Here is a 23,517-nt window from a genome sequence, read left to right on the forward strand (position 1 = left end):
AAAAGGCCAGGTCAGCATGGTGATACCATTAGTCTCAGGACAGTCAAGAGACCCTCAGGGTTCCAGCACTTCTAGAGGAAGGAGCATGATGAGGTCCTAGAGGCATGGATGCCTTCCAGCCTATTACTTATTGATGCTGGAATGTTCTAGAAAGGACCATCCTCTTATCTGTAGAATCAAGTGGTACATATATAGTATGTGTGTGTGTGTATGGTATATATATGGATATATATTCCACATAGTCCATATCCTATATCCAGGTGTAGGGACACTGGGGTATCCTTTGGAAAACTCCTGTTCAAATCATACCCACCTGGCTTTGATCAACTACAAGCCTTGAAAATCAGTGGAGCTTGTGCTTGACACCTTTGATAGGTCTTTAAAATTCACCCTTTAAAAAAGCTGAGCAACTGGAGGATTTTCCAATGACCAGGAAGGACATATCTGTTAGATATAATAATGAGAGGATGTCAACTACAGAGACGATTAGTCACATTTCACTGGGAGGGACCCCTTCCATTTGGGAAGAATTGGCATTCCCAAGCAATTGTGAGCATAGCTGGATTCTGGCTTCTCTAGAATTTTATTGGAATTCCTATCTCCTTGCTCTTGATTTTGCCTAAATCACCTGTGTTCACATCGTAATTCATTCCACATTTGGCACATTCTGTTGTAGACTCTCAAAGTCATATATCTCCCCAGTCATACGTGAGTTGAGATCTACTGATGTGGAGCTGGAATAACTCAAAGATGCTTCCATCTAAAAATCTTACAGAGGTAGTCATCTGAGCCCCAAGTGGCCCCTGAGACCATGAAACAGACCTAGAGACTGGAAGGTCACTGAAGGCATGGCCAGGCATTTTTTCCACGTCACAGCAGAAATCCCAGTACCCAGTAGAACAGTGCCCAGAATCCATCTATGCTCCACAAATAGGTGTTTGAAAGGGTGCTGACTTGAAGGTAGTGTTGGGCCAGAGATGTAACTGTCTGGTGGCAGGTAGTGATGTGAAAGATGAGTGACCTTCAGAGGATCTTGTTTCAGGATCAGTCAAGAAGGACCAAAGATGGCAAGACAGGAGCTTCTGCAGGGTCTCTGCTCTAATCTCTGGGTGGAGGAGGAAGGGAGCATCTAAGGCAGAGAGATTGTGTGGACAGACTCCTGGAGAACGTCTAGGTTAGCATTCTCGTGTTTGTGAGGAGGGTTTCATCCTGAAATCAAGAAATAAAGGGTATTGTTTCCTCTGGAAACTGAGATGCTTTCAGAGTGCCCCTTGGGTGTGGGAGCAAATAGCTTCAGATGCCTGATGTATGTTCCAGTGAACTCAGTGGAAAAAACAAGACCCACCTGTTTGGTCAGGCCACTCAAGATGGCTGTTCTCTTGCTCTCCTGGTGCCTGCTCACTGACACCCTATTCACAGGAGCATGCTTGCCCCTGTTCCTTAGGCCAGATACTGGCTAGTTTATTAAAGGAAAATAGCTAACCTGGTGATCGTTAACCTAAGGGGCTGTGAGGGGCATGCCAGCTGCTGGTTTCCCTGGTAACTGATGAGCCAAGCTGACGCCATTTCCCCCTATAAATGGAAGCCTCATGGGCCCTGCGGTTGTGCTGGTTGTTGCTGCGTCCTGTTTATTCTCTTCAGGACATGGTGGGGTGTCGCTCCAGGACCTTGCTTCAGGTGTGTAAGCTCCCCCTACGCCCCCCCCAATCTATTAAACCATTGCTGTTTCTGTTGCTGACTCTGGGCTCTTTTTTTGTTCTTGAGGCTGGGCAAGGACAGGGGTTGCAGGCCTGTCAGGTACTGCCCAACCCCATCCACATCTCTACACAGCAGTAAAGGAGCCCTTTACCTGCAAAAATGGCCAAGTCAAAGTAGAAGTTGGGGCGAGGGGATACTTAGAAGAAGACAGTCAGAGGACTTCTCAGCTGGGCTGCAAAGACACTCATAGATCTTGTAGAAAAACTGTATGATTTATGGCAGACAAAAAAAAAAATTCCCTGGCTCTCTCTAGGAGAGGAGAAGGGGCTGTTCTAGTAGATGATGGATCTGTATTTAACCACTTTTTATCTCTTATTAGTCATCTCGGCTTATCACCTTTGCTTTTGTCACATCCTTTTAAAAACATGTTGGGGACTGTAGAATCTTACTGGGCCCTATATGTGAGGCTCTTTGTGGATTTCAAAACACCATCACCGCATCAGATGCTCAACAGACGAGCGTGATTATGTAACTGGTAACTCTTTCTACAAAGGGCCAGATTGTAAGTGGTTTCAGGTTTGTGGGCCATCCACCTCCACATTGCAGGGTGAAAGCAGACATTGACAAGGCATGAAAGAGTGAGTGAGGCCACGTTCTAATAAAGTTTTATTAACAACAATAGGCAGCGGGCTGGATTTGGCCCATGGGCTGCAGTTGGTAGAACTTTGGTCTAGACTCATGCTATTTAAAGCAAGCTCCGTGAGTACCAGTACTAGCCTCACCTGGGAGATTCTTAGCAGCGCAGAATCATGGTCCCAGATGTTCCGAGTCAGAATCTGCATTTTAACGAGACCCAGGTGAGCGCTCGGAGTCAAGGTAGGGTTTCCTAGAAAATGCTTCTCTTTTCCTTCCCTCCTCACCTTTAGAATCTACTCGGTACATCTGACTTCCCCACCCCTGTCCCACCAGATGATCTGTCTTTGTTGGTGTCTTTTGGGCGTTAAAACAGTAGTCGCCTTCACCGCTTTTAAGTTTGGGCCAATCTAAATTGGTGTTTTGAAGGCAAAGCAACTCGAAGGCTCTCGGCTTTCCTCTTGCACAGCCTGCCCAGCTTGGAAACCTTAGAGAAGAAAAGGCACAGAGTGTCTTTTGTGAGATCTTCAGCCTCACCCTTCCCCTCCACAGTGGAGGAGGTGGGGAGAGGAGGCAGCAGAGCCTTGTGCTGGTCTGTTGAGCTAACAATCTCCTGTTGGGGTCCTGTTGGGGCACAAAAGCATCTGTGGTGCTTTTGTGGGGTGTGGGGTTCTCTACACCCTTGGGTCCTCAGACGCTGTTAGTTGGTCGACTCTGTTGGTTTTGTTGGGGCAGGGGTGTCCTTGGGCAGATCACTCTGTCCCAGCTACCTTCAGCATCACTCTCAGCCTCAGGAAGCCGCAGCCCCACCAAGCCCTGGGGCTGCATGCTGTGGCCATCTTTGCCTCTGACTTCTCCCTTGATCTTTCAACTTGCCCAGCAAGAGAGGAGTTGGCGGCCAGTCTCCACGGCCCAAAGGCTGGGACGTGAGGGAGATCATAGTCCCCGAAGCTGGCCTGTCCCCTTGCAGCAGGTGGAGAGCACTTGAATGGCTAGAGCCCCAAGGGGAGGAGGTTGCACTTGCATCCCAAACTGCCCCCCTGTCCCCTGCCCCCCTCATTGCACCTCCTTTCTCTCTGCGCTCCCCTTTCCCCTTGTGTGCCGGTGGGTACAGGTGGTGCACAATGAGCAAGGGTCACAGGGTCGGGGCAAGTCACTCAGCAAATCCTTCATGGGCAATCTGACATCATCTCTTGTCTTGGGTTCAGGTCCCCACCTGATTTCCAGACAGGAAGTGCCCCCACAAAGGTCTGTTCAAGAGACTTGGTTCCAGTCCCTTCCTGCTTAGTGAAGCTGAGCCACTGCCGTAGGTGCCCTTGACTAGTCAAGAGAAAGCTGACGATTCACCCCTGTGATGCTAAGTCTGGGCTCTCCTCCCAAAGCTTATCTTGGAGACACTTTGCTTCCATTCCCTCATTTGATACAGAAGCAAATGAACCCAGAGGTAAAAGTGATTTCCAGCTAAGAACCTTTGCCACCCACCATCTTTCCATTTTTAGGGGGAGTGGAAGACCCAGCAATCAGAGAGGGTTGGTGGGGGGAGTTCCCTGGTGGCCCAGTGGTTAAGGATCTGGCATTGTTGCTGTCGTGGCACAGATCGATCCCTGGCCCTGGAATTTCCACAGCCCATGGATATGCCCATCCCCCCAAAAGAAGATAAAGAGGGGGAAACTTTAAAAATGCAAAAAAGAAAACCCTGTCTTTCATGTAATTTGAGAAAGTGGGGTAAACTGACAGGGGGAAAATGTTTACTCATGGAAAAAAAAGTAGGTGTCTAAACAGAATGTGTTAAATGATCACGGTTTGGTTTTAAAACACTCATGTGCATGTACGAGTGCCTGCAATGTTGCGAGTTAACGTTCTTGTCGGGTCTCCAGGGGGTCTTTCGTGAGCTCTCCCACGTGTCCCCTAGTTTATGCCCTCCTTTGTGCTGAAAGTTTATTCTCATAATAAGGAATAAGGCACATTTTGATAAAATAAATAAGAAAGCAGGGCTGTTTGTTTTAACTTTTCCTATGTCTCATTTTCCATTCTCTGATTTCAGCATCAGCCTAGAGAATGAGAGCAGCAAACAGCCTTTGGAATTTGGGCAAGTTCTTTTACCTGGGACTCATCATCTGTGTCATGTGAAAAAGACAATGGTGAGTTTGATTAAAACAAGACTTTTTGGAAAAATGATTTACCAATGCAGAAATTGCTTCAAGAGAGAAAGCCCTAGGTGTGTTTTCAGAAACCCAGTGTTGGTTCTGTGATTGGCAGGGCTTGGGGATCGGAATCTTCTGTGTATATAATGAAGCCACTGGGAACCTGATCTGCCTCGACCTTTGATCTGCAGAGGTCAGGATTTCAACTGGGAAGTTTGTTGATTTATTTCTTGGTTTCCTGGTGTCTGGTTTGCCAATCATGAACTCAGTTCAAAAACCCCATCTGGGAGTTCCCGTTGTGGCTCAGTGCTTAAGGAACCCAACTAGTATCCATGAGGGTTTGGGTTGGATCCCCAGCCTAGCTCCGTGGGTTGGGGATCCGGCATTCCCATGAGCTGTGGGGTAGGTTGCAGATGAGGCTCAGATCTGGAGTTGGTGTGGCTGTACGTCTCCAATTCGACGCCTAACCTGGGAACCTCCATGTGCTGTGGGTTCAGCCCTAAAAAGACAAAAAGACACAAACAAAAACACCCCCTCACCCCCGCTGAAACCCTCTCAGTTAAAATTGCCACACTGAAAGCATTTAGATGAGAGTCCAGCCATGCATCATAATGTTGAGATGGCTGACTCGCTGTAATGTTGGGCCAACGTGTTTGATCTTCGTCCCAGCTGGAGAAAATCCACTTAGCCTTCCAGCTCCTCCACAAAGTCTACTGTGATAGCCCTGCTTTCAAGCTTCCATCCCAAGCAGGGAGTAGTTTTTCCTTCTTTTAGGGTTTGTAACACTTGGGGCTATTTACTCCCAACACATAGGGCCATCTTACCCCCCCCCCATGGTATAAATTCCTTGAGTTTGGGGACAGTACGTTGTTAATCATTGGGTTCCCCAAACAGGTTAGCAGGGGGTCTACCACAAAATACATGCTCGCTAACCTTTCTTTGGTAATCCAGTCATTATTACTATGCAGGTTACTTGTGCCTAGTTTTTAAACTTACATGGTTCCCCAAGCTTGATTTAAAAAGCGGCTCCCCGGCCCACTCTCCCCACTCATTCCCTGCTTCCCACAGCAAGTAGCTTCCACTAACTGTTCGGAAGCTGATCTTCATGCCTTCTAGGTTCTATACTGACATCAACGCTTCTTCATTGTTCACTTTCTCCCCTAAGCAGTGGCTTCCCAGTTTGGAGGTTGATGGTAGAGCGCTCTTTTCTGTGTCACCACCTCCTTGCCCCCACTGCCCTCATGTGCCCCCCCCCCCACCATCATTCTATCCTGGAAAGAATCATTCTAGAACTTGGTTTAAATCAAGATTCAGAGTTGGCGTGATCGTGACGAGGGAATGCTGGTGATCAAGGAGCCATCCAAACTGTGACAGACTCCCTCTGGAGGGAGAAATGGTCTTTGAGTTTTTTTGGTGGGCTTCGTTTTCTAGGCATGTATGAGATGCACTGTCAAGCCTTACCTTGGTTTTATCTCTCTCTTGCGTGCGTTGAAACACACCAGGAGGTATGTCCATTTCATCTTTGGAAAATCTTTCACAGAGCTTCTGCCAGTTTTGTCTCTCCACCACCCTGATGTCTCCCTGACCCAGCATCTTGAGGTTTCTCTCTGCCCCAGATACCCTATTTCCTCTCATCAGTTTCTTTTCTTTTCTTTTTTTGGTCTTTTTTGCCTTTTCTAGGGCAGCTCCTGCGGCACATGGAGATTCCCAGGCTAGGGGTCCAATCGGAGCTGTAGCCACCAGACTACGCCAGAGCCACAGCAATGCGGGATCTGAGCCGTGTCTGCAACCTACACCACAGCTCACAGCAACGCCAGATAGTCAACCCACTGAGCAAGGGCGGGGACTGAACCCGAAACCTCATGGTTCCTAGTCAGATTTATTAACCACTGTGCCATGATGGGAACTCCTTTTTTTTTTTTTTTTCATCAGCTTTCTAATGGACTATTTTCTATGGTGAAGTGTATCCCTTGGTTGGTTTCTGAGAATAGGTTTATGGGACATTCATTGGAGACATTACATGGCTGAAAAATGTCTTGATCCTTTATTGATCTGGCCCTGGAATTCCATGCCAAATGTCATTTTCCTGCAGCAAGGGGAAAGCATTGCTTTATGTCTTCGGTTTTTTTTTTGTTTGTTTGTTTTTGTTTTTTTTGTGGCACCTGCAGCACATGGAGGTTCCCAGGCTAGGAGTTGAATCGAAGCTGCATTTGTGACCTACACCACAGCTCACGGTAACGCTGGATCCTTAACCCACAGAGGGAGGCTAGGGATCAAACCCACATCCTCATGGATACTAGTTGGGTTTGTTAACCACTGAGCCATGCTAGGAACTCATAGGTGTCACTTTAATTTGCTTCAACTTCCATCTGGTGTTGCTCTTTGAGTGGCACTCTGATTCCTGATCCTTGGGTCACAGTTGGTCCTTCTTCCTCCCTCTCTCCAGACAGTCTGACCATCTTCTCTTGGTGCTTAGTGGCCTCAGATTTCACGACAAGGTGACTTGGTGTGAGTCTCTTGTCAAGCCCTGGATTCGCTGTGGGAAACTTTCCAAATCGCAACATGGAGGCTCTCATTTCTGGAAAAATCTTCTTGAATCATTGGACCATTTCCAAGTCCCTGTTTTCATTGTTCTCTACTTTGTAACCCCTATTTTTTGAATTTTGTGTTTCTGGACATTTAATGTCACTTCCCTGTCCTCATTTTTTTTCTTCTCCCATTTTCCCTTTTTAAGGCAATGTTGTGGTAGATGTTGTCAACTTAAGAGTATTTCATTTCTGCTATCATACTCTCAATTTCTAATAGCTGTTATTTTTATTCTGCGTTCCTTTTTCATGGCATCTGTCCTTGTTTCATGCATGTGATACTGTTTCTCCAAGGATATTAATATCCTTGAATTTTTCATCTCCTTGCATAGTTTCTTCTTGCTCCATATTTTTTCCTTTTATGTTATATACCACTTCCCTCAAATGTTGGGCAGTCCTGGACTGTATGTGTAAGAGTAGGGCACTAGGGCTGACAGGAAGCTCTGAGCATTTGGATGGAGCTACTGACCAAAGGCTCAGTTCTAAGCCAACTGGCCTGCTTGATCTGGAACTTCCTGATAGCCATCTCTTTAGACGTGTTTCTCTCAAGCTGATAAGATTTCTCTGGGAGGACTCTTACATTCTCATCTCGTCGAACCGTGCAGAATTAATTAGCATCACGGGAAGCTGGGTGAACTTGTAGAGTTCGTGTCGGTATTGAGAATGTGTGTGTATGTATGTATATATGTGTGTATTTATTTATTTTGTCTTTTTTCTTTTTAGGGCCATGCCCGTGGCATATGGAGGTTCCCAGGCTAGGGGTCGCATTGGAGCTGTTGCTGCCGGCCTACACCACAGCAACACAGGATCCGAGCCGTGTCTGCAACTTACACCTCAACTCACAGCAACACCAGATATTTACCACTGAGCGAGGCAAGGGATTGAACCTGCGTCCTCATGGATAGTAGTCTAGATCGTTAACCACTGAGCCATGACAGGAACTCCAAGAATCTGTATTTTTATTAATACCATTGTCCACAGCGTGGAATCCTTGCCCTAACCTAGAGTTTCTCAACCTTGGCACTATGGACATTTTGGGTGGCATGATTCTTTATCGTGGGGGCTGCTTTGTGTAGGATGTTGAACCATGTCTTTGGTCTCTACCCATTAGATGCCAGTAGTACCCATACCCTGAGTTGTGACAAAGATGTCTCCATGCATTGCCGAATGTTCCCTGTGGGACAAAATCACCCCAAGTTGAAAAGCACTTTCCCAGGCTAGAGGCTCCCTGGTTGTCTCTTTTCTAAGAATAAACACCCCATTTTTGTTCTGGGTTTAGTGGATTTAGAGCCTGTTTGGAGGATCTCAGCTCTTTCTTAAATAAACACTCTACTAACTCTTGTATCATTAGCTCCACATTTGCACTTTTTTTTTTTTTTTTTTTTTTTTTTTTGGCTGGAGTGTCTAGGTCAATCAATTCCTGAGCCTTTGGGCGTTCCCTAATGCTGGTTTTCCCCTGGCTTTCTCCATTGCTGCTCTAGGTTTCCATTTTCTTGGGCCTGTGAAATCAATTAGCATATCCATCTGCTCACCAGCTGCTGAAGTTTCCTTCCCATTATCTCTTTTCCTTTGTTGTGCTGGGTGTCTGCCTTTTGCTTTGTGACTATTGACAGTCATGAGAGCTCAGGAAAGGATTTGAGGAAGGGGAAGAGGTAGTAGTGTGTATTAATGGGAAGCGGAATCAACCATTTCCAAGTTGGAGAAATGTGGCCTATAATTTTTTTGGAGGGGACACAGGGAGGGAGCTGCCTTAGGAGAACTGTAGGAGGGAGCAGTGGCTAATATGTGTTTTCAATCTGCCATGTTTAAGCAAAAGTGCCTGCTCAGTGGATCTATGCTGAATGAATAGATGAATGAATGTTAGATATTTTGTAACCTACTTTTGTAGGAGCTTGAGTAATTGAAAGTCAGCCTACTTCAGTACTCCAAAGACCAATCCAAATGGTCATGTTTCCATCAAATTATGTGGTTGGTACACAAAACATTTAAAAGGGAGGTGGAGGAGTTCCTGTTGTGACTCGGTGGTAAGGAACCTGACTGGTATCCATGAGGACACAGGTTCAACCCCTGGCCTCACTCAGTGGGTTAATGATACCACGTTGCCATGAACTGTGGTGTAGGTTGCACATGTGACTTGGATCCTATGTTGCTATGGTTGTGGCGTAGGCTGGTGGCTACAGCTCCAATTCAGCCCCTAGCCTGGGAACCTCCATGTGCCATGGGTGCGGCCATAAAAAGACAAAAAATAAAATAAAAAGGAAAGGTAGTGGGCATGGGGAAGAAGCCTACTGTGGTATCTGGCTTCCACCTTGGCTTCTTGCCAGTATTCTTTAGTGAACCATTGGTTCTTTGCTTGAGAACGTGGCTCACAGTGGTGTGGTATCAGTCCCCTCATGTTTCACAGATGGGTCATGAAAATCTGTCCTCATCTTTCCTGTCTGAGAAAAGCAGAGGAGGAGAACTGAGTTTCAGAGAACATGGTGGATGGACCTGCTCAATTCCAGTGGCCTTAGCTTAGCCTGCTCTCCATGCCCCACTCCCATGCTTATCAATTACAGGAAGTGTGGGGTGGTTCTTTCCTGGCCCCTCCCTTCCTTAGCTCCAGATTTTGTTCTTTCATTGGTTTACTATACCCTTAGGCCCAGTGAGAGGAGTCTGGGTGGAAGGGGTTAGTCTATTTACTGTGGCTGAACTGCGTTATCTAATTTAGAAAGACAAACTCAGCAAGTCATCGGAATCTTTGGATTAGACTATACCAACTGGTACCAAATTTACCTCTGGTATGGAATACACTTTATAACAAAATATTGTCACTGCCTGAATCATAAATGATTAGTTTGACTTCGTAACCTTTCTTTTTTTGTTGTTTTTTTGTGTTGTTTTTTGTCTTTTTGTTGTTGTTGTTGTTGTTGCTATTTCTTGGGCCGCTCAAGTGGCATATGGAGGTTCCCAGGCTAGGGGTTGAATCGGAGCTGTAGCCCCCGGCCTACACCAGAGCCACAGCAACTCGGGATCCGAGCCGCGTCTGCAACCTACACCACAGCTCACAGCAATGCCGGATCCTTAACCCACTGAGCAAGGGCAGGGACTGAACCCGCAACCTCATGGTTCCTAGTCGGATTCGTTAACCACTGCGCCACGACGGGAACTCCGACTTCATAACCTTTCTTCTTCCAAAACACAACAATATTTTGTGGGAAAATTTCTGATAACACACTTTCCTCCTTGAAGATTAGATAATCCCAAACAGAACTTGAAACTATGAATCATTTTATAAAACATTTCTTAGATGATTGTAGCTTAAGTAATACAAACAATATAGAGGTTTTTACTACTGTCATAGATACTCTAATTATCTTGGCTTTCCTGGCATTCCATAGGATGTCACTCCTTTGATGTATTCTGAAGGTAGGCATGATCAGATGACTCAGATTGGTTTTTTAAAAGGGGAGGAGATGCTCTGAGTCACTACACAATTTAGTATTTACCCTTTGCCTACCTTATTTATCATGGAACAAAGTCCAGATGGTGCTTCCATCAGCCTGGTTGCCTGAGCAATTGCAGTGAGCGTAAAACTACAAACTTCAGTTGGACATATAATACAAGAAAGAATGAGATTTAACAAATTTTTATTAGAGTATAGTTGACTTACAATGTTGTGTTTCAGGTGTACAGCAAAGTGAATCTGTAATACATATACATATATCCATTCCTTATCAGATTCTTTTCCCATATGGGTCACTGTAGAGTATTGGGTAGATTTCCCTGTGGTATACAGTAGGTCCTTGTTACTTACCCATTCTGTATATAGTTCTGTGTATATATCAATCCCAACCTCCTTATCCCTCCCCCAGTGTTTCCCCTTTGCTAACCATATACTTGGTTTTGAAATCTTTGAGTTACTTTCTGTTTTGTGAAAAAGTTCTTCTGTATCTTTTATTATATTCTACATATCAGTGGTCTCATGATATTTGACTTTCTCTGCCTGACTTACTTCACTTAGTATGATACTCACAAGGTCCACCCATGTTGCCACGAATGACTTTTTGTTCTTTTTTATGGCACAGTAATACTCCATTGTATGTATGTACCACATCTTTATCCATTCCTCTGTTGATGGACGTTTAGGTTGGTTCCATGTCTTGGCTATTGTATATAGTGCTGCAGTGAACACTGGGGTGCATTTTCTTTTTGAATTATGATTTTCTCTGGATATATGCCCAGGAGTGGGATTGCTGGATCATATGATAGTTCTATTTTTAGTTTTTTAAGGAATCTCCATACTGTAAGACAGAATGAGATTTTTGTTGGATGAAGCACTAAGATTTGGAAGCTCTTTGTTACTGTAGTATCATCTAGTCTCTACTGACGGATACAAACTTGATACTTCGTGGAGTTGGTATAAATCAGAAATGTTGATAAAATTTTCCAGTGAAATACATGGAGAAAAGAGAGAGAAGAAAAACTTCTTGGTTGGAACCTGGGTTGAGAGTCCAGCTTGGCCTCTCCTTCCCTTGCTGTATATTCCTGAAACACCTTCTCCCAGTCTTATCTGAAGACACTTTGAAAACCATGACTAGACTCCCAAGTGAGTATCAAGAAGTTTTCACGATAAGAGTTTTAGGTTTGCCTTTTATCCAGCAGCAATGGGAAAAATCTATTCCATAACCACTAAATAATAAGCTAAAACTAATTATAATCAGGCAAATGAAATAAAAACTGAAACAACAGGGGTACTTTCCCAGTGAATGTTACCGTAATCACATCCACATGGGTTCAGTATGAAGCCAGGGTTATGTGCTTGCATTTCCATATGCAGCAGAACTTTGAGAGCAGGACCGAATTTCAACGGGGGAACTGGAAGTTGCCATGTTGACTTGTCCTGCGCTGGGTCTGATCTCATCTTCTCCACCTTACCTAATGACTCATCTCCATGTCATTGTGACATTTTATTCAGAGTTAGAGAGGTCTCAATGCTTTCAAGCATCCTCAAATGTTAGGGTGTCCTCCTCCTTTGAGAATCGAAATGAAACCATGGATTCCAGAGGAAAGAGTCACATCTACACACTTAATATGTGCTTCACATTGCAAGAGTTGTAAGGCTTGCCTGAACGCTAGCTTAAGAAATCCTAATCAGATAGTTGTTTAAATTCACCCAGAATGAATTTGGTCTCTGGAAGATGTGTATATTTCTTTATTTGGTCAAGATGTATGTGAAGTAGGGACAATATATTTAATAATCTCATATAATAGTTAATATGCTAAGAGCAGCTCAAATGGTGGAATTCTTTAATTCCATAAATTTTGATAGAGGTAGAAAATAAAAAAAGCAGGGAATCATGTGTAATCCTACAGTGTCTGTCCTTTCATGACTGGCTTATTTCACTTGGCCTAATGTCTTCAAGGTTCATCCATGTTGTAGTATATGTTGGAATTTCCTTCCTTTTTAAGGCTGATTAATACCCACTGAGTGAGCGTATAGACCACATTTTGTTTATCCATCCATCCATCTATTGATGGACACTTCAGTTGCTTCCACCTTCTAGCTGTTGTGAGTAATGGTGCTGTGAAAGTGGGTGTCCAAATATTTAAGTCCTTGCTTTCAACTCTTAGCAATATATATCTGGAAGTGGACTCGATGAAACACGTTGTAATTCTACTTTTAAATTTTGGGGAATTGCTACACTGCTTTCCATAGCAGCTGCACCAGTTCACATTCCCACCAGCAGCGTACAAGGGCTTCTCCATGTGTCTACCCACACTTACTTTTTGTTTTTTTGATAACAGTCATCCTAATGAGTGTGAAGGGTATCTCGTCATGGTTATGATTTGCTTTTCCTTAATCCTTGGTGCAGCTGAGCATCACTTGATGTGATTATTGGTTGTTTTTATATCTTTGGGGAAATGTCTGTTCAAATTCTTTGCCCATTTTTTAAATTGGTTTTTTTTTTTGTTTTGTTTTTGTTGAGCTCTAGGTGTTCTTAATATATTCTGGATATTAACTCTTGATCAGATAGATAATTTTCAGATATTTTCTCCTAGTGGCCTTTTCACTTTGATAGTGTTCTTTGCACAGAAGTTTTCATTTTGATATAGTCAAATTTATTTGCTGTTATTTGCCAAGAAATCATTTCTAATTCTAAAGTTACAAAGCTTTCTTCCCATGTCTTCTTCTAAGAACTTTATAGTTTGGCTCTAGTGTTTAAGTCTGATCCATTCTGAGTTAATTTTTGTATTTGATGTAAGGTAAGGGTTCAACTTCATTCTTTTGCACTTGGATGGCCAGTTTTTTCCAAAGTCTGTCCTTTCCGCATTGAATGGTCTTGGCTCACTTGAAATTCACTTGGCCATATATACAAGGGTTTATTTCTGAACTCCCTATTCTAGTCCATTAGAATGTATATGTTTTTTTATTACTTTTTTATAGGTGTATGACAATCATCACAACCAAATTTTACAGCATTTCCATCCCAAACCCTCAGTGCATTCCCCCCCCACCCCCCAACCTGTCTCCTTTGGAAACTTAAGTTTTTGAAAGTCTGTGAGTCAGTATCTGTTCTGCAAAGAAGTTCATTGCGTCCTTTTTTCAGATTCCGTATGTCAGTGAAAGCATTTGATGTTGGTGTCTCATTGTATGGCTGACTTCACTTAGCATGATAATTTCTAGGTCCATATATGTTGCTAAAAATGCTGGTATTTCATCCCTTTCAATGACTGAGTAATATTCCATTGTGTATATGGACCACCTCTTCTTGATCCACTCCTCTGTCAATGGACATTTAGGTTGTTTCCATGTCTTGGCTATTGCAAAGAGTGCTGCAATGAACATTGGAGAACATGTGTCTTTGCGAGTCATGGTTTTCTCTGGGTAGATGCCCAGGAGTGGGATTGCTGGATCAAATGGTAGTTCTATGTTTAGTTTTCTGAGGCATCTCCATACTGTTTTCCACAGTGGTTGCACCAATTTGCAATCCCACAAACAGTGTACTAGGGTTCCTTTTTCTCCACACCCTCTCCAGCACTTACTGTTTGTAGACCTTTTGATGATGGCCATTCTGGCTGGTGTCAGGTGGTACCTCATCGTGGTTTTGATTTGCATTTCTCTAATGATGAGTGATGTTGAACATCTTTTCATGTGTTTTTTGGCCATCTGTATGTCTTCTTTGGAGAACAGTCTGTTTATATCTTCTGCCCATTTTTTAATGGGGATGTGTCTTTCTTGCTTGCTTTTTTTTTTTTTTTTTTTGGTATTGAGCAATAGGAGGTGTTTATAAATTTTGGAGATTAATCCCATGTCAGTTGCTTCATTTGCAAAGATTTTCTCCCATTCTGTGGGTTGTCTTTTTGTTTTGTTTAGGGTTTCCTTTGCTGTGCAGAAACTTTTAAGTTTAATTAAGTCCCATTTGTTTATTTTTGTTTTTACTGTCATTACTCTAAGAGGTAGATCTGAGAAGATGTTGCTGTCGTTTATGTCGGAGAGTGTTTAGCCCGTGTTTTCCTCTAAAAGTTTTATAGTATCTGGTCTTATATCTAGGTCCTTAATCCACTCGGAGTTTATTTTTGTGTATGATGTTAGGGAGCGTTCTAATTTCATTCTTTTCCATGTGGCTGTCCAGTTTTCCCAGCACCACTTACTGAACAAGCTGTCCTTTCTCTGTTGTACATTCTTGCCTCCTTTGTCATAGATGAGTTGGCTGTAGGTGTGTGGCTTTAATTCTGGGCTTTCTACCCTGTTCCCCTAAACTTTATTTCTGTCTTTGTGCCAGTATCATACAGTTTTGATGACTATTGCTTTGTAATATAGTCTGAAGTCAGGGAGCCTGATAACTCCAGCTCCATTTTTCTTTTTTAGGATGTCTTTGGCTATTGTGGTTCCTTTGTGCTTCCAAACAAACTTTAAAATATTTTGTTCGAGTTCTGTGAAAAATGTCCTTGGTAATTTGATAGGGATTGCATTGAATCTGTAGACTGCCTTGGGTAGTATAGTCACTTTGATAATATTGACTCTTCCAGTCCATGAGCATGGTCTGTCTTTCCATCTATTTGTGTCATCTTTGATTTCTTTCATCAGTGTCTTAGAGTTTTCAGAGTACAGATCTTTGGTCTCTTTAGGTAGGTTTATTCCTAAGTATTTTATTCTTTTTGATGTGATGGTAAATGAGATTGCTCCCCTAATTTCTCTTTCTGATCTTTCATTGTTAGTATATAGAAATGCCATCAATTTCGGTGTATTAATTTTGTATCCTGCGACTTTGCCAAATTCATGGATGAGCTCTAACAGTTTTCTGGTAGAGTCTTTAGGATTCTCTAGGTATAGTGTCATGTCATCTGCAAATAGGGATAGTTTTACTTCTTCCTTTCCAATTTGGATTCCTTTTATTTCTTTTACTTCTCTGATTGCCGTGGCTATGACTTCTAAAACTATGTTGAAGAGTAGTGGTGAGAGTGGACATCCTTGCCTTGTTCCTGATCTCAGCAGGAAGTCTTTCAGCTTTTCACCATTGAGAATGATGTTCGCTGTAGGTTTATCATAAATGGCTTTTATTATGTTGAGGTAGGTTCCTCTATTCCCACTTTCTGAAGGGTTTTTATCAGAAATGGATGTTGGATTTTGTCAAAGGCTTTTTCTGCATCTATTGAGAGGATCATATGGTTTTTATTCTTCAGTTTGTCAATGTGGTGTATCACACTGATTGATTTGTGGGTATTGAAGAACATTTGCATCCCTGGGACAAATCCCACTTGATCATGATGTACAATCCTTTTAATGTATCGTTGGATTCAGTTTGCTAGTATTTTGTTGAGGATTTTTGTATCGATGTTCATCAGTGAAATTGGCCTATAATTTTCTTTTTTTGTGGTATCTTTGTCTGGTTTTGGTATCAGGGTGATGGTGGCCTCATAGAATGAGTTTGGGGGTATCCCTTTCTCCGCAGTTTTCTGGAATAGTTTCAGAAGGATAGGTGTTAGCTTTTTTCTAAATGTTTGGTAGAATTCGCCTGTGAAGCCATCTGGTCCTGGACTTTTGTTTGTTGGAAGTTTTTTAATCACAGTTTGAACTTCAGTACTTGTGATTGGTCCATTCATCTTTTCTTTTCTTTTTTTTTTTGTCTTTTTGCCATTTCTTGGGCCGCTGCCGTGGCATATGGAGGTTCCCAGGCTAGGGGTCAAATCAGACTGTAGCTAGCAGCCTACACCAGAAGCACAGCAACATGGGATCTGAGCCGCGTCTGCAACCTACACCACAGCTCATGTCAATGCTGGATCCTTAAGCCAGTGAGCAAGGCCAGGGACCGAACCCGCAACCTCATGGTTCCTAGTCGGATTCATTAACCACTGTGCCACGACGGGAACTCTGCGTTCATCTTTTCTATTTCTTCTTGTTTTGGTCTTGGAAGATTGTACTTTTCTAAAAATTTGTCTTTTTCTTCTAGGTTTTCTGTTTTATTGGCGTATAGTTCCATATAGTAGTCTCTTATGACCCTTTGTATTTCATTAGTATGTATATGTTTGTCTTTATAACAGTACCACACTGTTTTGATGACTGCAGCTTTAAAAGTTTGGAAATCAGGAAGTGTGAGACTTCCAAATTTGTTCCTCTTTTGGAAGATTGTTTTGGCTATTTGGGGTCCTTGGAGATTTCATACTAATTTTAGCATGGATTTTCCTACTCCTACAAAACATGGTAGGATTTTGATAGGGATTGAATCTGTAGATGAGTTTTGATAGGAGGGACATCTTAACAACATTACATCTTCCAATCCATGAACACAGGATATCTGTGCATTTACTTGTGCGTTCTTTAACTTTGTTATTGTCCTATAGTTTTTGGTGTAAAAGTCTTTCACCTCCTTGATTAAGTTTATTTGTAAGTATTTAATTCTTTTTGCTATGGTAAATGAAATTATTTCTTCAACTTCCTTTTTGGATTGCTCATTATTAGTGTATAGATAAAGAACTGACTTTAACATGCTGAACTTGTATTGGACAACTTAGCTGAATTTATTAGCCTTAACAATTTGATAGGGGTAATGTTCAGGATTTTCCATATTTAAGATAGTGTCATCTATGAACAGAGATATTACTGTTCTTCCTTTTCATCTTGACTGTCTTTATTTTTCTTGCCTAATTGCTCTGATTAGGAGTTCCAGTACTAAGACTAGAATACAAGTGGTAAAAGTGGGCATCCTCGCCCTTATTTCTGATCTTGGAAGAAGCATTTCCCATCTTTAACCACTGTGTATAATGTTAGCTGTGAGTTTTTAGTAATGGTCTTTATTATGTTGAACATTTTCCTTCTATTCCTAGTTTTTATCACAAAAGCGTGAACTTTGTCAAATGCTATTTCTACATCAATAGAGATAATCATGTGATTTTTTTTTCTTTGATGTGGTGAATTACATTTGAGCCCATATCTTTTCAAAACAGGGGATTGAAAAATAGTTTCAAATAAAATTCACACTAAAGGAAGATTTTATGTGTTGTCTTAGTACTATCTGTGCAGATAGATGAGGCCTCTCTACTTTTCCTTTTAAGAAATCCTGTTGATTTCCTAGGCTCCTGTCTTTTGCACCTTCCTTTCCTTGTCTCTGCATGAAAATATTGTCAATTATAGAAATACTTATTTCTTGAGAAAGATTCATCCGTAGAATCATAGATGGTTAAAACTGAAAATGACCTCAGAGTTTATTTTGTAAACCTGTCACAAGGACACAAAGCTTGCTTTTTTTTTAAAAAAAAAAAAAAACCTTCTATTGAAGTATATTTCAACAGTCTGTTTCATATTTCATTATGTGTTTAAAGCTTGGTACACAAAGCAGAGAAAAGTGAATTCATATATGGGTCTATGGGTGAGTAAGTGCAAAACTATTTCACTTCTAGTGAAAATATGTCTTGCAGGTTTTACTTTTGTGAAAGCTATTTTATTTGTATACATCAGTATGCTAATCAAAAAAAGACAATTTACTTATCTCATTGAGTCCTTAAAACAATCCAGTGAGGTAGATACTATAAATTAAATCATCTTACAGGCTGTATTCCAAAGTCCCAAGTTTCTGGGTGTAGAGAAAGCAATTCCACCAAATTCAGTGAAACTATTGAAGGAGATGAGTATTGTCAATGAAAATAGTTAACTCAAGGAGAGCTATTTGGTGTTTTATTAATCCGGGAGTTAAAGAAAATGCGTGACATGCTGATGATTTAAAGCAAATTTATTTTTTCCGTAATGACCCTAAGCTAGGGGTGAAGAATAACCTTTGTCTTGTATCAAATGCAGTTGATGCCTCTCATCAAACTCTGGGTGTCTGCCCTGCGCCCTGGCTTGAATTCCCGTACCATGCTAAGGGGTTCTTGTCTGTGAAGTCATAAGGAATTAGACTCCCTATGTTTGAACAACTTGCAATGCAGTTTAGGAATTGAGACACAAAGAGGTGAGGAAATAGAACATTTTTTCAGACAATATAGACAATCCTATAAAACTCGCCTGTGCCCACCTCGTGGGACTAATTGTTCCCTTTTTGTTACTTCCATTAGCATTTAATGGGTGCTGTTCCATGACTCCTGCTTTTATGGTTGTTCTTACATGGTTATTGCTCCCCTGTTACTTTGTAGTCCCTCCAGGGTAATAACTGCACAGCCAGCCTTGGCCTGCAGATCTGAGGGGCCTTCACTGACCAAAGGATGAGCATGTGATGAGGGTTATGGGAAATAAGAGTGTAAATACCAGGCTTCGCTCTTACCAGGTGCCGCTCTCGTTCCCTACCCACTTGGCCCCAGGTTTTCGGGGCCCATATCTACAGCTACCCCACAGCTACACTTTGAACCTCCAAATAAATTGCTCTTGGCTGTAAGATCCGCACAGTTGAGCTTCCTTGGCTATTACCAACCCAGGTTCACTTTGCCTGCAAGCAGCAAACCGATATGCTGAGATGTCGAGCTTGGCAGCCAAGACGAGGTTTAGTTTTATTCGCAAAGCAGCCAAGCATCGGGTCTGGAGACCAAGTCTGAGATCGACCTCCTTGAAAGCGAGAGAGGCTTGGGATGTTTACAGGGTAACGAATGAAGAAGCAGGGAGGTCTGAGGGCTAGGGAGGGTGGGAAAGGACGATAAGGACATGGGTGCAGTAATGGTCATTCTGCTCAGGCATAACTAAGCCACGGGCCTCGGCGTGTTCAAAAATGGAGGTGCTTAGTGTGATGCGAGCATGGAGTTTCTGGTCCTTTCATGGCGAAGCCTGGACACTCACGCATGCCCAGTTGGAGGATCAGTGGGCCTATCCAGTCTTAAGGAGCTCAGCTCAAACTAGACGTAGCTGACCCTACGTTCCTGGAAACAACTCGGAGAAACACACTGTTCAGGCTCCATGCCGCTTGGAGGACCTGCGAGTCTTAAAATGACCTTGAGCAGCGAAGGCAGGGAAGATGGATTTGGCTCATGATTACCCACAGTTAAAAAACCAAGCACCTTGCCTGGGACTCCCCCCCACAAGTGTCTGGCCTTTTCTCTCCTTTTGTGCCTTTGCCCCATCACCATCTTCCTCTATGATGTGGGACAATAATGGGAGTCGCATCATCTAAGAGCCGATGCACATGCTCAGGGCATGGGATTTCCAGCCACTTGACCCTGAGATCACATTCTAGCTCTGCCACCTACGCTTGGATCTTGGGTTAATGACATCTCCTTCCTGACAATCCAGTTGCCCAGGATGAAGTGCACACAAGGTCTGCCTTGGGGAATTCTGGTGAGGTTCAAGGCAGAGAATATACACCAGGCACGCAGCTCAGAACTGCCCGCCCAGCTGCTCCCCTTACTCGAAGAGCAATAGTTGAGTCATTGCCATGTCTATTTGGGATTTTGGGACCATTTAAATTCTTTAGCTTCTTAGGTTCCGATGCCTGTTGCCCTCATGGCAGAGACAAAGCCTGACCTCCCTGTGTCTCCACCGGGAGTGCTGTCTGCAGTAGGTGTTCGATGCATACCCAGGAGTGATTGGGAGGCATATTCACAGCCACGGCGTGGGCTCATCTTTCTTGACTTCCTTGGTGTCGTGCTGCCCAGGGTCCGTGGTCTTACTGGCTGGTGAGAGTCACAGCCTCACTCCTGAAGGGGCTTCTCGGAGTAATAACTGGACAGATGAGGACTGAGTTGAGGGTTTCCCTTGCAAAGTGATCCTGGGGATCCCTGGCCCACTCACTACCGGATTTGAACTTGGGATTGGTGGTTGTGGGGAAGTGTAAGGAAGCAGGACTTGGCTCTAGATGGTACATTCTTAGGAAGCAAGGGTAATGCTGGGATTAGGTCGGTGATTAAACCTCACCTAGGAGGAGGGACGATGAGAACAGGCCTAAAGGTATGATTGATAAAGAAGCCGCCATCACTTGTATCAGCTGGAAGATGGGGAGGTTTCACAATGTGCGGCTTGGGCAGTGTGGTTGTTTGGTCTGGGTTCAGATAGGACTAGAGAGGACTCTTGTTTTTGTCTTGATCCATCATGTCACAGGGTGATGTCGCTGTTCGGTGGCACCATTCATGGTCACCAGGAGAGCACCGAGGCCTGGCTGGGCGTGTCTGCCAGCTCCTGACGTCAGGGGCTCCTTTTCTTTTTCTCAACAGGAATTCAGTGTGAAATTGGCTGTAAGGCCACAGCTTTTCCTTAGATGGAAAAATTTCCCTGTAATGGTTTAGCCCTTTACAATATTTTTTTATGCCGCACCCGTGGTGTATAGACATTCCTGGGCCAGGGATTGAATTATAGCCACAAGTGCAGCAACACCAGATCCTTCAATTCATTGCACTGGGCTGGGGACTGAACCTGTGCCTCTGCAGTGACCTGAGCTGCTGCACTCAGGTTCTTAACCTACGGTGTCACAGCGGGAACTCCTAGGAAATTGGAGATGCCGTCATTATCAAGGCCTGTGTCCATTGAGTGAAAAGCCTCATGATGGAGACCATGGCACTGGAGGAGTCTTGACCCATCACACGTCAAATGATTGTGCTCTTCGCAGTGGCCTGTAACCGGTGTTGTGCTTTGCCCTGGCCAGCAGGCTTTCCTAGTACACAGCGCAGTCTCATGTCATGACTTTGGTCCCTGGCAGTCACTTTGACCGTCTTGTGTTGAAGACCCAGTCCTGTGCATTTTAAGGCCACTCACAGCTCTCCTTTCCTGAAGCCCAAGCCTAGGGTTGTGGCTCGAGCCATCTCTGCAGGCCCATACTTGGCAGACCCAGCCTTGCTGCCTATAGCCCCACAGGCATCTGGCCCTCTACAGGGCATGCCTCTTTGCCCTTTGCCCTGAATGCACCTGAAATCCCCATGCCAAAGAATTTCCAGCAGCACCCGCTCTGGGCGGGCAGGCACCTGTGGGAGCCATCCTCCACACCCAGCAGGAGCCGCCCCTTCCCCTCTATTGACCCCAATAGCCCACCTATCCTCGGGCTCCTCATTCCACTCCTGAACCCTGGAGCCAGACGGCAGGTGTAGTGGCTAAGGAAGTATTCCACCGCCGAATGGGATGCTCTTCTGCAGGTGGTAGTGAGACAGTTGGGGGAGTTCTACCCCCTGGTTTGGGAAGGAGTCAGGTCTTGGAGTTCTGCCACTGCCCAGAGAGGAGCACAGTGCAGTGTGTGTCCCTCACAGTGACATCATGACCTCTTTGATATCTTCTGAGGTGCGAGTGGCTGTGCCGACAGGCCCCCCTCTCAGCGTGTCCTCTAGGGCGAGAGGTTGGTCCAGCAGTTGGTGGGCGCCTGAGCTTAGAATATTGAAACCCGGTGCCATTTCTCTGCGGTGAGTCCTAGCTTCTCCTTTTGGGGAAGGATGCCATGTGGTATTTCATGCCAGCCATTCTGATTCCATCACTCAGCAATCGCGGAGAACAAAGTCTTCTTTAAAAAAAATTTTTTTTTTCTTTTTCAGTCATTTTAAGGCCACACCTGCAGCATATGGAGGTTCCCAGGCTAGGCGTCCAATCGGAGCTGTAGCTGCTGGCCCACGCCACAACCACAGCCACACCAGATCTGAGCTACATCTGCAACCTACACTGCTGCTCATGGCAATGCTGGATCCTTGACCCACTGAGCAAGGCCAGGGATCAAACCACCATCCTCATGGATGCTAGTTGGATCGTTTCTGCAGAGCCACAATGAGAACACCTAAAATTGATTTTTTTTTATTAAAGATTAGTTGATTTACAGTATTCCTTCAGTTTCTGCTGTATAGCAAAATGACTTATGTATGTATATATATATGTGTGTGTGTGTATGAGATCGGCTATATTTCCCTGTGCTGTACAGAGGGACCTCATTGCTTATCCATTCTAAATATCATAGTTGGCATCTACTAACCCCAAACTCCCCATGCATCCCACTCCCTACCCCTACCTTGGCAAACACAAGTCTGCTCTATGTCCAAGATTTGTAGGTCTGTGCCATATTTTAGGTTATACATATAAGTGATATCATATGGTATTTGTCTTTCTCTTTCTGACTTACTTAGTATGAGAGTCTGTAGTTCCATCCATGTTGTTACAAATGTCATTATTTTGTCCTTTTTATGGCTGAATAGTATTCCATTGTATATATGTACCACATCTTCTTAATCCATTCATCTGTTGATGGATAGTTTTAATCTTAGGGGATCTGGTTACCATTGGGATGAAGCTTCTAAATTTGCCGTTTCCAAAACAGGAACCACTAGTACTTATGGCTGTTGAGCCCTTGACATGTGGCTAGTCTCCATTGGAATGTACTATGTTGGTGAAACACACACTGGATTCTGCAGACATAATAAAATCAAGAGTATAAAACATCTCATTAATAATTTCTATATTTTCTACATCTGTGATAACATTTTTTGGATAATTTTTATGCAAGTATAGTTGATAGACAATAGAATTTAAGTTACAGATATATGTATTTTGATTAACAATTGTTAAAGTTTATACTCCATTTACTGATTTTATAAAATATATTCCCCATATTGTGCAATGTATGCTTTTAGCTTATTTTTTCACATAATAGTTAGTAACCCTTACTCCCCAACCCCTGTATTTCCCTCTTCCCTCTCCCCACCAGTAACCACTAATATCATTCTCTCTGTATCTGCGAGTTGGCTTCTTTTTTGTTATATTCACTAGTTGGTTGTACTTTGTAAGATTCCATATATATATGATACAGTATTTGTCTTGGTCTGACTTAGTTTATTAAGCATAATACCCTCCAAGTCCATCCATGTTGGTGTAAATGGCAAGATTTCAGTCTTTTTATGGCTGAGTAATATTCCACTGGATATATACCACATCTTCTTTATCCATTCTTCTGTTGATGGACACTCAGGTTGCTTCCATATCTTGCCAATTATAAATAGTACTGTGAATAACCCTGGAATGTATGTATCTTTTCAAATCAGTGGGGTTTTTTTGTTGTTTGTTTGTTTTTGTTTTGGATATATACCCAGAAGTG

The 23,517-nt window shown here is 43.3% G+C and overlaps 1 long non-coding RNA gene across 1 annotated transcript in view; it reads left to right on the forward strand.

Moving 5' to 3' along the window:
* LOC110257807 overlaps positions 1,532 to 23,517 on the forward strand; it is a 65,474-nt gene continuing 43,488 nt past the window's right edge. Inside the window, exons 1-2 of the long non-coding RNA XR_002340804.1 lie at positions 1,532 to 1,677; positions 4,376 to 4,472. This is a non-coding gene — a long non-coding RNA (uncharacterized LOC110257807). The remainder of the gene's footprint in view (positions 1,678 to 4,375; positions 4,473 to 23,517) is intronic.

Source organism: Sus scrofa, chromosome X (assembly GCF_000003025.6).
Source record: "Sus scrofa isolate TJ Tabasco breed Duroc chromosome X, Sscrofa11.1, whole genome shotgun sequence".
NCBI lineage: Eukaryota > Metazoa > Chordata > Mammalia > Artiodactyla > Suidae > Sus > Sus scrofa.